The sequence below is a fragment of the Macrobrachium rosenbergii genome, chromosome 37 (assembly GCF_040412425.1).
Source record: "Macrobrachium rosenbergii isolate ZJJX-2024 chromosome 37, ASM4041242v1, whole genome shotgun sequence".
Taxonomy (NCBI): Eukaryota; Metazoa; Arthropoda; class Malacostraca; order Decapoda; family Palaemonidae; genus Macrobrachium; species Macrobrachium rosenbergii.
In genome coordinates, this window is record NC_089777.1 from 21,149,037 (window position 1) to 21,165,545 (window position 16,509).

At 35.9% G+C, this 16,509-nt stretch overlaps 1 protein-coding gene across 11 annotated transcripts in view; it reads right to left on the reverse strand.

The window, feature by feature from the left end:
* Positions 1–16,509, reverse strand: part of LOC136825405 (uncharacterized) — a 979,501-nt gene that overhangs the window by 515,955 nt on the left and 447,037 nt on the right. The window lies entirely within an intron of this gene.

A 16,509-nucleotide genomic window follows, 5' to 3' on the forward strand; every position in this document is an offset into this window, starting at 1 on the left:
ACCAAAATCACCTCAGACGCTTTTTGCTGGAAAACTCATGACGACAGAGACGTAACAGGTTGGCTGTTCGATTGCTTGGGGGCGAGAGCGCGCCTTCCATTAGATGTAATTCGAGTCTCAAATCTCTCTCTCTCTCTCTCTCTCTCTCTCTCTCTCTCTCTCTCTCTCTCTCTCTCTCTCTCTCTCCTTGTCACAAGCCTCCATTTAATCTCTCTCTCTCTCTCTCTCTTTTCTCAAGCCTTACCTTTTATATCCTCTCGCACTCTAGTGTGAGGCTGCCCTATCTCTCTCTCTCTCTCTCTCTCTCTCTCTCTCTCTATTCTCGCTCTCAAGCCTTACCTTTTATATCCTCTCTCTCTCTAGTGTGAGGCTGCCCTATCTCTCTCTCTTTCTCTCTCTCTCTCCTTGTCTGAAGCCTCCATTTAATCTCTCTCTCTCTCTCTCTCTCTCTCTCTCTCTCTCTCTCTCTCTCTCTCTCTCCCTCTCTCTCTCTCTCTCTGTCAAATAAACCAAGATTCAGCCATTTTTTATTTTTTAAGGATGTAATTAGGGTTCTAGCTTCTGAAATTCGCCCTATGCTTAGTGTCTTGTTTCATCATAATCATCAAAATAATCAAATTGAATTGAATTGAATATAGAATTTAGGCCAAAGGCCAAGCACTGGGACCTGTGAGTCCATTCAGCGCTGAAACGGAAATTGACAGTAAAAGGTTTGAAATGTGTAACAGGAGGAAAACCTCGCAGTTGTAATATGAATCAATTGTTAGGAGAGGGTGGAAAGTAAGATGGATAAAAGAGAATATGAAAGGAGGTACAGTGAAAGGAACGAAAGGGGTTGCAGCTAGGGGCCAAAGGCACGCTGCAAAGAACATTTAGTAATGCCTACAGTGCACCGCATGAGGTGCACTGACGGCACTAACGCCCTACGGGACTCTATGCTTAAGTGTCTTGCCTCATCATAATCATCAAAATTATCACAACCAAAATAAAGACCTCCAACATCATCATCATCATCATCTAACATCAACATTACCATAATCATCACAGCGTAAAGACAGATTTCTCACCACCATCACCCTCATCACCTAACATCAACATCGTTATCATCATCATCAGCAGAGCTTAAAGAAGGGATTTCTCACCACCATCACCATCATCATCTAACATCAACATCATTACCATCATTATCATCAATATCATCACACCTTAAAGACAGATTTCTCACCAACATCACCATCATCATCTAACATCAACATCATTATCATCAATATCATCACACCATAAAGACAGATTTCTCACCAACATCATCTAACATCAACATCACTACCATCATTATCATCAATATCATCACACCTTAAAGACAGATTTCTCACCATCATCATCTAACATCAACACCATTATCATCAATATCATCACACCTTAAAGACAGATTTCTCACCACCATCACCATCATCATCTAACATCAACATTATTACCATCAATAACATCACATCATCAAGCCAGATTTTTCACCACCATCACCATCATCATCTAACATCAACATCATTACCACCAATACCATTATCATCATCATCATCAGCACAGCTTGAAGCAAAGATTCCTCTCATCACAACATTTCTCACCACCATCTCCCTCATCATCTAACGTCAACATCATTACCATCATCATAGCTAAAAGATGAGATTCCTTGCATCACTATCATCGTCATCATCGAAATCATCACAACCAAAAGAAAGATATTTCCTGCACTTTCTTTTTTATTTATTTATTTTTTGTGTGTGTATTTTTCCTTAAGGTAGATGGAACGCCGTGAGACCCACAGCAATCTGTCTCAGGCTGATAACTCCTTGGCTTTGATCTCAGGGAAAGGAGGTTTCCCCTTTGGAGACGTCCTTCTCATCTCGTATTCTCTCTCTCTCTCTCTCTCTCTCTCTCTCTCTCTCTTGCTCCCTATCTCTCTCTTTCTCTTTCCCTATCTTGAGCCCTTTCTCTTTCTCTTCCTTGATTTCTCCCGTCTTCTCTCTCTCTCTTCTTCTTCTCTTTCTTTCTCTCTCTCTTGCTCCCTCTCTTTCCTCCTCCTCCTCCTCCTCTCTCTCTCTCTCTCTCCTCTTCTGCTCCATCTCTTTCTCTTATCCTCTCTCTCTCTTTCTTTATCCTTCCCTCTCGCACCCTCTCTTTCTTCTTTTCCTCCTCCTCTCCCTCTTTCTTCATTCCTCTCTCTCTTTCGCACCCTCTTTCTCTCTCTCTCTCTCTCTCTCTCTCTCTCTCTCTCTCTCTCTCTCTCTCTCTCTCTCTCTCTCTCTCTCTCTCTCGTGTTTTTCGGCCTTAGATAATCCTCCAGACACTCAGAGAGGGAGAGAGAGTGAAAAGTTTCATCGGATAAGACCTCGTCCCATTCGGCGACTTCATTTGAAATGCTAAACAGAGATTTGCTGAGAGAGAGAGAGAGAGAGAGAGAGAGAGAGAGAGAGAGAGAGAGAGAGAGAGAGAGAGACAGAGAGTAATTTTCGAGGTTTATACTCGAATATGTCTGCTATGACCATGGCGATGCGGGGAGAGAGAGAGAGAGAGAGAGAGAGAGAGTCAATATCGAGGTTGATATCTGAATACGTCTGACTATGAACATAACAGAGAGAGAGAGAGAGAGAGAGAGAGAGAGTCAATATCGAGGTTGATATTTGAATACGTCTGACTATGAACATAACAGAGAGAGAGAGAGAGAGAGAGAGAGAGAGAGAGAGAGAGAGAGAGAGAGAGAGAGAGAGAGAGAGAGAGAGAGTAGATGGCGACATCTATCAGGATTCGAGGAGCAGAACGACAATAGATCTCCTGAAGAAGGAGGAGGAGGAGGAGGAGGAGGAGGAGGAGGAGGAGGAGGAGGAGGAGGAGGAGGAGGAGGAGGAGAAATATATGAACTCGAGAATTTTTTTGCTCTAGAAAAGGAACTGCGTCTCCAGATACGAACTAGACCACGAGATGCTGATGAAAATAAGATTTATACTTTCCAAAGCTATTCTTGTTTATCTCTATTCTTCGGGATTATTCTTATTACCTTTGCTGTGGATCAATTCACTTGGAATGTTGCGAAAACGGAATGCTGAACCTCGATAAAGCGGAATGTTCATATGCGATAAGTGGAAAATTATTATTATTATTATTATTATTATTATTATTATTATTATTGTCCATACGTTCATATGGAACCTTCCAAAGATTTCATTACGGCTTCTAATTACCCACATGAAGAAGAAATAAACAGAGTGAAGAAATTTAAACTAATCCACATAACATCTGGATTAAATCGTCCACAACACTCTATGAAGTCGAACAAAATGACGTTGAGCGTGGTCACTGCTTGGGTGGGTGGACTCCGATGAATGACATATGGTGACAGTGGGTCTTCTGAAAACAAGAGGCCGTTGCCCAGGCATGGAGCTAGCAGCCTCATCCCAAAAATAAACGAATGTTTGGAGAGCGACGTGAGCTGTAATGGGTCACAGTAAGGCCTGAAATGTGCCAACATATTCAGTCCGTCCTTTACGTACATACATACAAAAACACACACACACACATATATATATGTATGTATGTATATGTGTATATATATGCAGTATATATATATATATATATATATATATATATATATATATATATATATATATATATATATATATATATATATATAAACTGGCCTTCACAGCATTCCTGGAAATAAAACTCCAAAACTTTACTAGAAACTAAATAAAAACATTAAAATAAAAAAAACTCACCACACTGAAAAACCCAAATAATTAAATAGGTAAACCCATAAGACCTAAATAATTAAATAATCAAACAAATTAAACCTAAATAATTAAACCTATCATCACTGCTTAGCTTAAAGCAACACTATCTTCCTACAGTTCTTGACTTGGAGCCAATTTATAAATATCACCTCGGGTGAGATTTAGAGGGACACACAAGACCCCTTTTTTTTTGAGTGTGTGCCTGTCCTGTCATCTCTTTTCAACGGAAGGGTGGTGAATTTTGCGATTTATTTCAGGAGAGAGAGAGAGAGAGAGAGAGAGAGAGAGAGAGAGAGAGAGAGAGAGAGACTTCCAACGGTTCCTCCGAGGATAAATTTTTAGAAAAAAGTTGTCTATGATACCAAATATATACCGTAATTTAAAAGTATATTCTGAGCATTTGGTTTACAGTAAACCAGATTCAAATAATTAAAAATCTTAAATAACCTGCGGCAAACAATATCTTAAATTCGAGAAACAAAATACAATCGGAAATTTTTAACACAATGGAGCATTATTTTTCTGTTACGTCATTTTGTGAATACGTTTTTGTCAACTAAAAACATATATTCTTGCAGGAAAAACATTTTTTTAATTATGTGCAAAATATTTCTGCCCACACCTTCCTGCTATTGCAAAGTTTCGCAACTCGAGATTGCTTTGTTGCAAATGTTCACTTCAAGAAAACAGATTCTCCATTAAACGATTTTTAATTTTTTTAATTTTCCTATTGCTCCAACATGAATTTCACTATACTAATTCATTCTTAGCAATATATTACAGTCGTAACTTGCCATAGAAAACTGCCAGTAGGGTTTATCATCAATGAAAAAGCTAAAACACTAAAAAAAACTTTAGCAATTTTTTATCGGTGAAAAGAAAATCACTTTCATTCAGTCACCCATCAACTCCCGTTTTCTATCATCGCTCGGTGACCCGCAAGGCGTCACTTTGACGCCAAGATCGAAAGATGTTGATAGCAAGAACATCCTTTTCCAACATCAGTTTCCCTCCTTTGATGTTGGTTGATGGCATCGATGTGCCCGACTGTAAATGCATTAACTGTGTTCCTTTTTACGTGGGGGGGGGAGGGGAGAGTGAGAAGGGGGGAGGGGTTTTACAAATGGCTTTACCGTCTCCTTTTGGGACCGCGGTACTGATCGTAACGGTTTTCAGTGACGTCACGATGGTTAGTACTAGCGAGAGTGAGGTTTTACACGGGCCGTAGATCTTTGTCGATTTACTTATTTATTATATATGTGAAATCCAAGCTTTAAACACTCTAATTAAGTACCACTGCGCTGCCACAATGTGGTTATTATATTTAATACTCGCAACAATGTAATTATATTTAATACTCCCAAACTGAAAATAATTTAAATTCTGTGCGCTGTTGAGAGGGTGGGAAACTAGCATGTGGAGATTATAATTATTGTGTTTAGTGGAAAAGATGGGACGGCCCCCCTTTTCATAAAATAACAGTAATACTAATAAAGTAGGGGCAGTCATTTAAGCATAATCAAGTATAGTCGTTGTAGATATGCATGCGTGTATCTAATCTGGGGCAATTCACAGACGGATGCATTGGGTCGCAAACAAAAGTCTGGCTATGGGCGTGGAGAGAGAGAGAGAGAGATTGAAGCAAGTAACCTCTTAGCCCAAAAAGGTTCTTGATATTATGTGCATCTCACAGCAGCAGAGATACGAGCTTTAACGTATACTCGTAAATATAAAGAAACATCTTAGTAACTTTTATTCTCGTTTTAATTATTTAAAACACAACACGCGTAAACTCAATCTATTTTCAGCCATCTCCACGCGTCCGGGGCAAAATTTTTACCCATTTGGAAATTAACCCACGGTTAGGGGCCACCTCCCTAAATACCTCTTTGTCTCTTAAGCACCGAAGCGCAAATATTAATGAGACCCACACGTACGATCCATCTTCCGTATTACTCGATCTTTCAAATTTAGAAGGAGAATCTACGACCTTAGATCAGAGAGAGAGAGAGAGAGAGAAGAGAGAGACTTCAGAATCCCACCACTTGGAAGGTGATTATAAGTTTTTGCAAGATATGATTCATTCATATTTCACATGTGGAGGTGAGCTTAAGACAAGGTTGTTTTAAGATGCGTCCACACTACCGTAAAATACGTCGTAAGAACATGTTAGCAACCTGTTGCACAAACATCACAAACAGGTTGGATACATGTCAATGACTCACTGGTAGTTGAGTGAGTGTAATTAATTAGGATGTTAAGAGCATACTTAAGAATGTGTACACTGGAGTGAGTATTTCAAAGTATTAAGACGCAAGTATGTTTGCAAGGGGGTAGGATATATATATACTGTGTATATATATATATATATATATATATATATATATATATATATATATATATATATATATATATATATATATGTGTGTGTGTGTATACATAACATACACACATACATACAGAGTATAGAAAAGTTTACCAACATAAAAGGGGAAAAAATAGTTCTATGCCCAATCCGTTAAGATAAGACTAAATGCGTGTGAATCACACATAAGCACCCACATACATACTGTACATAGTCAGAAATCCAGTTGCTAACATAAAAGGAAGGGAAAAATTCAGTTTTCCCTTTTCTAAAAAAAAAAACTTGTGTGTATATATATACACACATACACATATAAACAGCCACACATACACCTTAAGTGTAAAACCACTTATCGCCGGAAAAGGGTGAGAAAAAAAAGTGGCTTTCTTTAATCCCTTTTCTGTAGAAGGTGTCGCTACCGCAAGTGCACCTTATTCTACGGCTATTTTCGATTCTTTATGGGTGTCCCCTACGGCAGGAGCACCAACAGCAACAGAAGCAGCAGTAGCAGTAGCAGCAGCAGTAGGAGGAGGAGGAGGAGGAGGAGGAGGAGGAGGAGGAGGGAGAACCTGCCCTTAGAGGCATTAACCCACACCTCTTGGCCACCAACTCCATTAAGAGACGACCTACTGAGCCAAGAGTCATTTGCACTGAGAACCTGGCGCTTCTGGTCCTTGAGAGAACAGCCCGTAAGGGCCACAATCCCGTGCCATTTCCCCTTTTCCTTATCAGCGAAAGGTAGTTATTTTGTGTCAAGATCTGCCAAAAGCCTTCCTCTGTGCGTGTGTGTGTGTGTTTGTGATGCAGTATGGAAATAAGAGCAGTAAGAGCAATACAGCGATTAAGCGACACGACTCCAAGGGCGAGGGTCCTGGGGATTAGCAAGAGAACGAGAACCTTGCGGATTCATGCATTTAATTCTCCGTGTGTCACACTGATCGTTATTTCTGTCTGTCCTCGACGGAGAGACATTTCGGTTCAATGCAGGTCGTCGGGACAGGCGGACTCGACGTGACAGAATGTGATTGGCGTTTGTGTGTGTTTGTGTGTTTGTGAGTTTGTGGGTTTGTACGTGGGACTTCTGTGGCAACAAGACAAGGTGATGAGTCTTCCAAATGACCAGTTATCCAGAGACCGTCTCATTTCTGGCTGAAAATGATAACTATTACTAAAGTACAAACGCCGACAAGTGTCGGTGACATAAGACAGGGTAGTGACGACTAGTCCCGATCTTTGGGACTTAACGTACCGTCCCAAAGGTCAGACCAAGGTACCCTCATTCTGCAGGTTTAAATAGGTACCAATTGTCTACGAAATTTGCCCGGACTGGACGACGATCTGTCTAAATGTGGAGTATAGTACCGGTAGATTATGGTTTATACACAAGAATCTATACATACACATTATTATTATTATTAAACAAAGCAATAAATGCAGTTCCATATATATGTATATATACATTATTATTATTATTATATATATATATATATATATATATATATATATATATATATATAAAGCATATAATATATATAATTACACACACACACATATATATATATATATATATATATATATATATATATATATATATATATATATATATATATATATATATATATATATACATATATATATATATATATATATATATATATATATATATATATATATATATATATATATATATATATATATATATATATATATATATATATATATATGAACCTCCCCAAATTTACCATGAAACCAACACTAACATCGCAACAAACATAAATCACGATCCCAAACAGATGAAAAAACATCAGCTTCACCGGAGAGTACCTTAAAAAAAAACACCCAACTTTAGACCGTGAAAAAACACCTGCCCTTACACACCACTGAAGAAGAGAGATGATTACAGGTGCGAAAGCAAACGGGGGCGGAGGGAGGGGGGCGAGAGGGGGGTACATGCCCCCCTAAATCTCCTGACAGGTTGAACAAACACTTAGGAAGCGAGCCAACTACATGATGCCGGACAATAACATTCGTAAACAGATGTTGGGTATAAATAATAAACACATTTTGGGCGACTTGGGCTTTCAAGGAGCGGTTTTGGGAAAGGTTTTTTTTTTTTTTTTTTTTTTTTTACAAGGTTTAGGTTTTTTCCATGTTTTTTATTGGTTATTAATCAGAGTTTTCGAGGTTTAGTTTTTTATTTGATGCGGGAATTAATATTCCTAACATTTTTTCATCATTTAAAAACAAAAACTTTTATGCTTACCATTATCATAATTTTGTGCCATATTACTTCGAGGAAAAAATTAAACAAGTAAAAAATGGGCCGAAGTTTCTTCGGCGCAATCGAGATTTTCTGTATGAGCCGCGGCCCATCAGGTCTTCCAGCCAAGGCCCGGTGGTGGCATGTCCTATAGCGTTGCCAGATGCACGATTGTTGCTAACTTTAACCTAAATCAAATAAAAACTACTGAGGCTAGAGGGCTGTAATTTGGTATGTTTGATGGTTGGAGGGTGGAAGATCGGGCTGGACGACGACAAGTCTTAAATATGAAGAGCTTGTTACCTATAAACAATCACTGCTACACACAGAAAAGTAAAATGATATATATACTGCACTGTGTTATATAATTATTGATTAGTTTTCTGAGAAACTGAGTCCCATTCCTAGATTCCAGTGAGGTTCGCTTGAAGATATAGTCCAGAGAGAGAGAGAGAGAGAGAGAGAGAGAGAGAGAGAGAGAGAGAGAGAGAGAGAGAGAGAGAGAGGACCTTCTCATCTGTGAGTATTCAAATTTTAGACTTCAGCTGTGAGCAGTCAATGCCATCACTGCAATATTGAGAGAGAGAGAGAGAGAGAGAGAGAGAGAGAGAGAGAGAGAGATCACACCGAACCTTCTCATCTGTATTCAGTGCTATCACTGCAACATAGAGAGAGAGAGAGAGAGAGAGAGAGAGAGAGAGAGAGAGAGAGAGAGAGAGATCAAACTGAACCTTATCTGTGAGCATTCAATGCTACCAGTGCAACACAGAGAGAGAGAGAGAGAGAGAGAGAGTATTGCATAAAGCAAGGTTGCACGCAGATAGAGGCTCGCCAGGTCATTCAACTTATATATACACACACACACACACACACACACACACACAGGCCGGTTGATCCGATTCTATTGCATTTGCATATGCAATGTTACTCCGGCCAATACTGACAGCACGCCTCCCCTGAGGCAGGAGGCAAACGATTTCGCGTATGTGTTATGTATCTGATGTGGGGTCCTCTCGTATCTAGAAGGATTGCGTCATTGCTCCTTTGAATGCTGTTGTTATTTGTAACCTGTTTGGTTGGTGTTGTTATGGCTGTTTATTTGTTGTTATTTTTGGTCGTGCTGTTAGTTTTCTTATTATTTTTAATATTATTGTTATTGTTGTTATAGACCTTAATACACCTAATCTTTTGTTGTGCTGTTAAAGTGTCATTATTATGGTTGTTATACAACTTAATAATCTAAATGTGAAATTACAATGATTTAGTAAAATGTAGTTCTTTCTAGTATGGAAACTGAGCTTATTTTTTTTATTAATTATAAGTGTAAGAGTTAAAACCAAAGGAAAATTGGCAGATAACTAAATATTATAGAAAAATAAATACACAAATACATACACATTTAGATACAAACCCCATTTATATATATATATATTTATATATATATAAATATTTATATTTATATATACATATATATATGTGTGTGTGTGTGGACATACATACATACATACATATATAAATATATATATATGTATATATATATATATATATATATATATATATATATATATATAATATCTACACATACTTCAAAGGCTCTACATCTCTCTGACTCTGGCTATGTCCACACGATTCCCACGCGAATCAACATCTCTTAACTGCTTACATTAAAGAGATGAAGTTCTCCGCATAAACAGGTTCAGAGCAGTGCGGAAACTTGTATATAAATCCACGCGGACTTTGACATATATCTTTTGGAGAAACCTTTGGTACTGTATTATTATTATTATTATTATTATTATTATTATTATTATTATTATTATTATTATTATTATTATTATTATTCAAAAATGAACCCTATTCATATGGAACAAGCCCACATGGCCACTGACTTGAAATACAAGCTTCCAAAGAATATGGTTTATTATTATTATTATTATTATTATTATTATTATTATTATTGTTATTATTATTATTATTATTATCATTATTATTATTATTCAAAATGAACCCTATTCATATGGAATAGGCCCACAGGGCCACTGACTTGAAACAGAAGTTTCCAAAGAATAAGGTTTATTATTATTATTATTATTATTATTATTATTATTATTATTATTATTATTATTATTATTTATTATTCAGAAGATGAACCCTATTCATATGGAACAAGCCCACCAAAGGGGCCACTAACTTGAAATAGAAGCTTCCAAGTAATGATGTTCATTCGAAAGAAATAACAGAGGGTAAAGGGAAATACAGAAAGAGATCAGTTATTGGAAAACAGATAAATTAACATGTTAAGAGATAGTTGCTTGCATGCAGGAAATAGACGATGATGATGATGTTGAATTTTAATTTTAGATATAAAGAAGAAGGGATGATGTTTAAGACGATGCTGAAGAAGGAAAAATTAAGAGATAGTTGCTTGATACAGGATATAATAATGATAATGATGATGATGTTGAATCTTAATTAGAAGTAAATAAGAAATGATGTTGAAAGACGATGTTGAAGAAGGAAAAATCAAGAGACAGTTGCTTGATGCAGGAAAGACATGATAATAATGATAGTGATGTTGATGTTGAATTTTAATTAGAGGTAAAAGAGATGAAATGATGTTGAAGACGATGTTGAAGAAGGGAATGAGTGACATATTATTAAAATAAATAATAGTAAGAAAAGTAAGAGCGATGTTGTCTTAGACAGTGAGGAAAAAAATGACAGTTCTGACGATAATAATAATAATAATAATAATAATAATAATAATAATAATAATAATAATAATATAATAATAATAATAAAATGAACGCAACCACCATTAGCCAGAACCAACTGAACGCACCGACCAAAACACACAGAACTAACGACCACGACATGTAATCAAACGAACGCAACGACCAAAACACACCAAATGAACGCAACCGCCAAAACCCATGTCCAACTGAACGCACCGACCGGGACCCACCAATAGAATGCAACTCTCTGAGCACACCCACGTACATTTAAAATCAAACTTCGGAACAGCACCTCTCTTCTCTCTCTCTCTCTCTCTCTCTCTCTCTCTCTCTCTCTCTCTCTCTCTCTCTCTCAGTCAATTAAACAGCCCGGTATAACTGTGATCCAAGTTTTAAAAGATGTCGCGAAGTCGAGGCTCTGCCAAAATAGCCGCTCGGAGCGATAATGGACATTACGACGGTCGCTGGCTATGTTTCATTCCGATTGGACGAGACCAAACGGGAATAAAACACGTTTTTTTTTGGGGGGGGGCTGTTATTTCGTTGTAATTATATATTTTAATTGTTATCTGTTTCTATTTTGTCTGTAATTTCGTTGTAATTAAGTCTTAATTGCAACCTGTTTCTACTTGGGAAATGAAAGTCAGGAGTGAAATATTAAGGTAATGTTACTATCCAATACTATTTAAGGTTATATTGTAACAGTGACATCGGGCCTGAACGGGAATGATACAAGTTTCTTTGCGAGCTGTAGTTTGGTTGTAATTAGGTCTTTTAATTACTGTCTTGTTTCTTTATGGGAAATAAAATTCAAGAGTTAAATTGAACCTATTTTAATATTCAGATTATAAAATTTAATGTTTTACTTTCACTGAAATTTTTTACATAAATTTCACTTTGATTTAACCTTATCAAATAATTTTTTCGTTGTAATTAAGGTAATAACATTAATATCCAAATGAATTCAATGCAACTGAATCGCAGTAACATTTTTGGTAGGAATTTGATTGTTTATTTAGCCTTATACAACAACTTATATATATATATATATATATATATATATATATATATATATATATATATATATATATATATTTATATATATAATATACATATATACATATACATATATACACAAAGGATTCCTACGAAAATAAAACAATCACAGTCCTGTTGCAGAGAGAGAGAGAGAGAGAGAGAGAGAGAGAGAGAGAGAGAGAGAGAGAGAGAGAGAGAGAGAGAGAGAGACCAAGCAAGCAAGCAGTCAAGATGTGCCATGTTGTTATAGTCTAAGTAGCCAATGATTCACCCTTGAGAATGGACTGAGTCAAAACACGAAAATAATAATATCAACCACCGCCATCTCCCAGGTGAAGCCTGACTCACCTTGAAATGTGCAAAACACACACACACTCTCTTTCTCCCTCTCTCTCTCTCTCTCAATCTATCGTTTACACACACACACTCCCTCTCTCTCTCTTTCTCTCTCTCTTTCTCTCACGCATACTCTCTATCTCTCCCACTCTATATTTTACACATCACATACACACACACTCACTCACTCTCTCTCTCACTCTCACACGCATGCTCTCTCTCTCTCTATCTCTCTCTCACACACACACACACACACTCTCTCTCTCTCTCACACGCGCACAGACACTCTCTCTCTCTCTCTCTCTCTCTCTCTCACTAAGATAACGTCAAAGACCTAAATGGGCTCTGTTCATTCCTAGGGTATATTCTAGAGCGTGACTTGTCTCACTATCTAGAAATAAAGTAAGCTTAAAACTGCCTTTTGTTCTACCTTGTGTTTTGTACTCTAAGATAATTCGAATACTAAGTTATCTACTGACTTATTAAGAGTTTGAACGTTTTACTTTAGCATCTGTTAATGTAAGAATGATATAAATAAGTAAATTCACTGGTAAAGAGAATAAATATGAAATATTTTATAAAAATGTAGCATAATACCAGTTACTCTGCATACGATTTCTTTGAGGTTCAACCACAATAATTTTCCTCTCTCCTCCAACCCCCTAAACGCCCCTGCCCCAACCCAACCCCATACCCCCTCCCCACCCCCCTCCATTCGAACTTCGGTTCAAAGGAACATCAAGTTACATTGACCTCTGTAAATATTAAAAAAATGTATTACCTCAGGATCTTACTTTCTGAACAGTCATATTGTCTCCAGAGGCAGATGGGGAACTGCAAAAAACAAGTAGAACTGATTGGTACTATTCGCTCTGACAGTGAGAGGAAAGTGAGAAGAAAATGAGAGGAAGGTGAGAGGAAAGTGCGAGAAAAGTGAGAAGTGAGAGGAAACTGAGAGAAAATGAGAGAAAAGTGAGAGAAAATGAGAGGAAAGTGAGAAGTGAGAGGAAGCTGAGAGAAAAATGAGAGAAAATAAGTGAAAAGTGAGAGAAAAAATGAGAGAAATGTGAGAGAAAAATGAGAAAAATAAGTGAAAAGTGAGAGAAAAAAATGAGAAAATGTGAGAGAAAAATGAGAGAAACGTGAGAGAAAAATGAGAAAAGTGAGAGAAAAGTGCGAGAAAAATGAGATAAAGGCGAGAGGAAAGTGAGAGAAAAGTGAGTGAAAATAAAAAAAGCACTGTAGGTTATTCTGGTTTTTGTTCATTGTGAAAAATCATGTAAAATAACAAGTTATTCTACCTTACAAAAATTATCATATTCAAGCAATTATTTTCAATAACAATCATTGTATGTCAATAATTATTGATGAACAGAAGGCACAATCGTCCATACACAAACACTACCAAAGAATAAAATAGAGAATATAGAATAAAAAAAGAATAACATAAATAATATAATAAAATGACAAATACAATAAAGAATATAGACTGTTAAAATATATATAAATAGTTTGAAAAACCATTGTAATGACAATTAGAGATTTGAAGTCGTATTTTCCAAAAACAAAGTTAAAATATCTAACAAGCTGTTGGTTGAAATTCAAGAATATATATTCGGCATATCTTGTAGACAGACTGACAAAGAATATATTCGACATATCTTGTAGACAGACTGACAAAGAATATATTCGACACATATCTTGTAGACAGTCTGACAAAGAATATATTCGACATATCTTGTAGACAGACTGACAAAGAATATATTCGACATATCTTGTAGACAGGCTGGCAAAGAATATATTCGACATATCTTGTAGACAGACTGACAAAGAATATATTCGACATATCTTGTAGACAGGCTGGCAAAGAATATATTCGACATATCTTGTAGACAGACTGACAGAATATATTCGTCATATCTCGTAAACAGACTGACGAACATGGCTGAGTAAATAACCTCCGCCCAATTTCTCTGGCGGAGTAAGAATAATTTCCTTCAGTTGATAACACCAAAAACTTATCTAAGAGCGAACTACATTAAACGAAACAATTATATAATACAAAATTGAAATCCACGATGCTTCTAAGCTGAAAGAAGATATAATAAGACTAATGCAGAATAAAAATATTTTAAGATAAAAGCGGCTCTAAATAAAATATCGATTCTTCAGATTTTCACTATAAAACAGGGACTATAACAAGATGCAATATATAATTGTATGCTACCTAAAGAATGCAAGAATGACAAAAAAATAAATATAAAGATAAGAATATTTTTCTTGTAAGGGAATACATTCCTCTTATTACACGGGGAAAATATTCCTCTCGATTAGTAGGAAAAATACTTCACTTCGTCACAAAATATTGCTCTTTATCGTGGAAGAACAATGTTCGATATTGCTCTTTATCGTGAAAGAAGAATATTCTTTTAATATTGCTCGTTATCGTGAAGCAGGAATATTCTTTTAATATTGCTCTTTATCAATAATATTCTTTTAATATTGCTCGTTATCGTGAAACAGGAATATTCTTTTAAAAAATTGCTCTTTATCGTGAAACAGGAATATTCCTTTAATATTGCTCTTTATCGTGAAACAAGAATATTCTTTCAATATTGCTTTTTATCGTGAAACAAAAATATTGAATATTCTTTCAATATTGCTCTTTATCGTGAAACAAAAATATTGAATATTCTTTTAATATTGCTCTTTATCGTGAAAAATATTCCTCCACAGCAGAAACAAAGTATTCTTCTGTACATAATAACAGGAAGTACCATCTTTATCATTAACAAAATATGTTCTGCTATGCAGATAAAATATTCTCTTCCGGAAAAGATAAAGTTCCACCCTTCGTAACAACAGAAAGTATTTTCTTTGTCACAAACAATAAATACTTTCTGCAACAAAGTATTTTCTTTATCACAAACATAAAATATTTTCTGTAACAACAAAAAGTATTTTCTTTATCACAAATATAAAATATTTTCTGTAGCAACAGAAAGTATTTTCTTTATCACAAATATAAAATATTTTCTGTAGCAACAGAAAGTATTTTCTTTATCACAAACAAAATATTTTCTGTAACAACAAAAAGTATTTTCTTTATCACAAACGTAAAATATTTTCTGTAACAACAGAAATAATTTTCTTTATCGCAAACAAAATATTTTCTGTACCAACAGAAAGTATTTTCTTTATCACAAACACAAAACATTTCCTGTAACAACAGAAAGTATTTTCTTCACCACAAACACAAAACAGTTTCTAACTATAAAGATAAAAGATTGCTTTCTATCACAAAGCACAGCTTACGACAAGCAAGCATACAAAAGCATGCATCACCTACGAAAGCACAACAGACTCTAAAAATTCATCTAATAAAAAGATATCTTAAAAATAATCCTTACCAATTACATCACCGTAACATCGAGTATATATTGACGACAAGACACAGCATCCACACAGACTGGTTTCCGAAAATCTTAAAATCAGATTTTTTTTTTCCCTTTTCAATTTATAAAAAAAGGGAAGGAGAGAAAAATCACATGCGCGGGGAACACGGAGAATTAAAAAGAGGGTAAAATTGAGCATTAAATATCAAATTACAAACAGCAGGAAGGTTAAACCTGGAAAGGGTAGACGGAATGAAAATGGCTGGCAGAACTTCAGTTCTGGTTGCTCTACGTGTAGTGATTTTTAATGCATGGTATTAGACCTAACCTTTAAGGATAGTTAGGTACTTACTGTACTTTCCCTTTTCAAAATGTAAGTAGTTCTAAGCTTCTAAGTGGATTCTATTTAGTTCCTTTTAATTACAGAGTTTTTGCAAGAAAGCCTAACATCAAGTTAGGCCAAATCAACTAGACTTTATACTTTTTCAACCAAAAATGCTAGCCCTAACCCTAAGTTAGGTTAGGTTTAGTCTATACCAATTGGACTATGCACTTTTATCTTTGCCTTCACATAAAAAAAGGCAACATTCCAGTG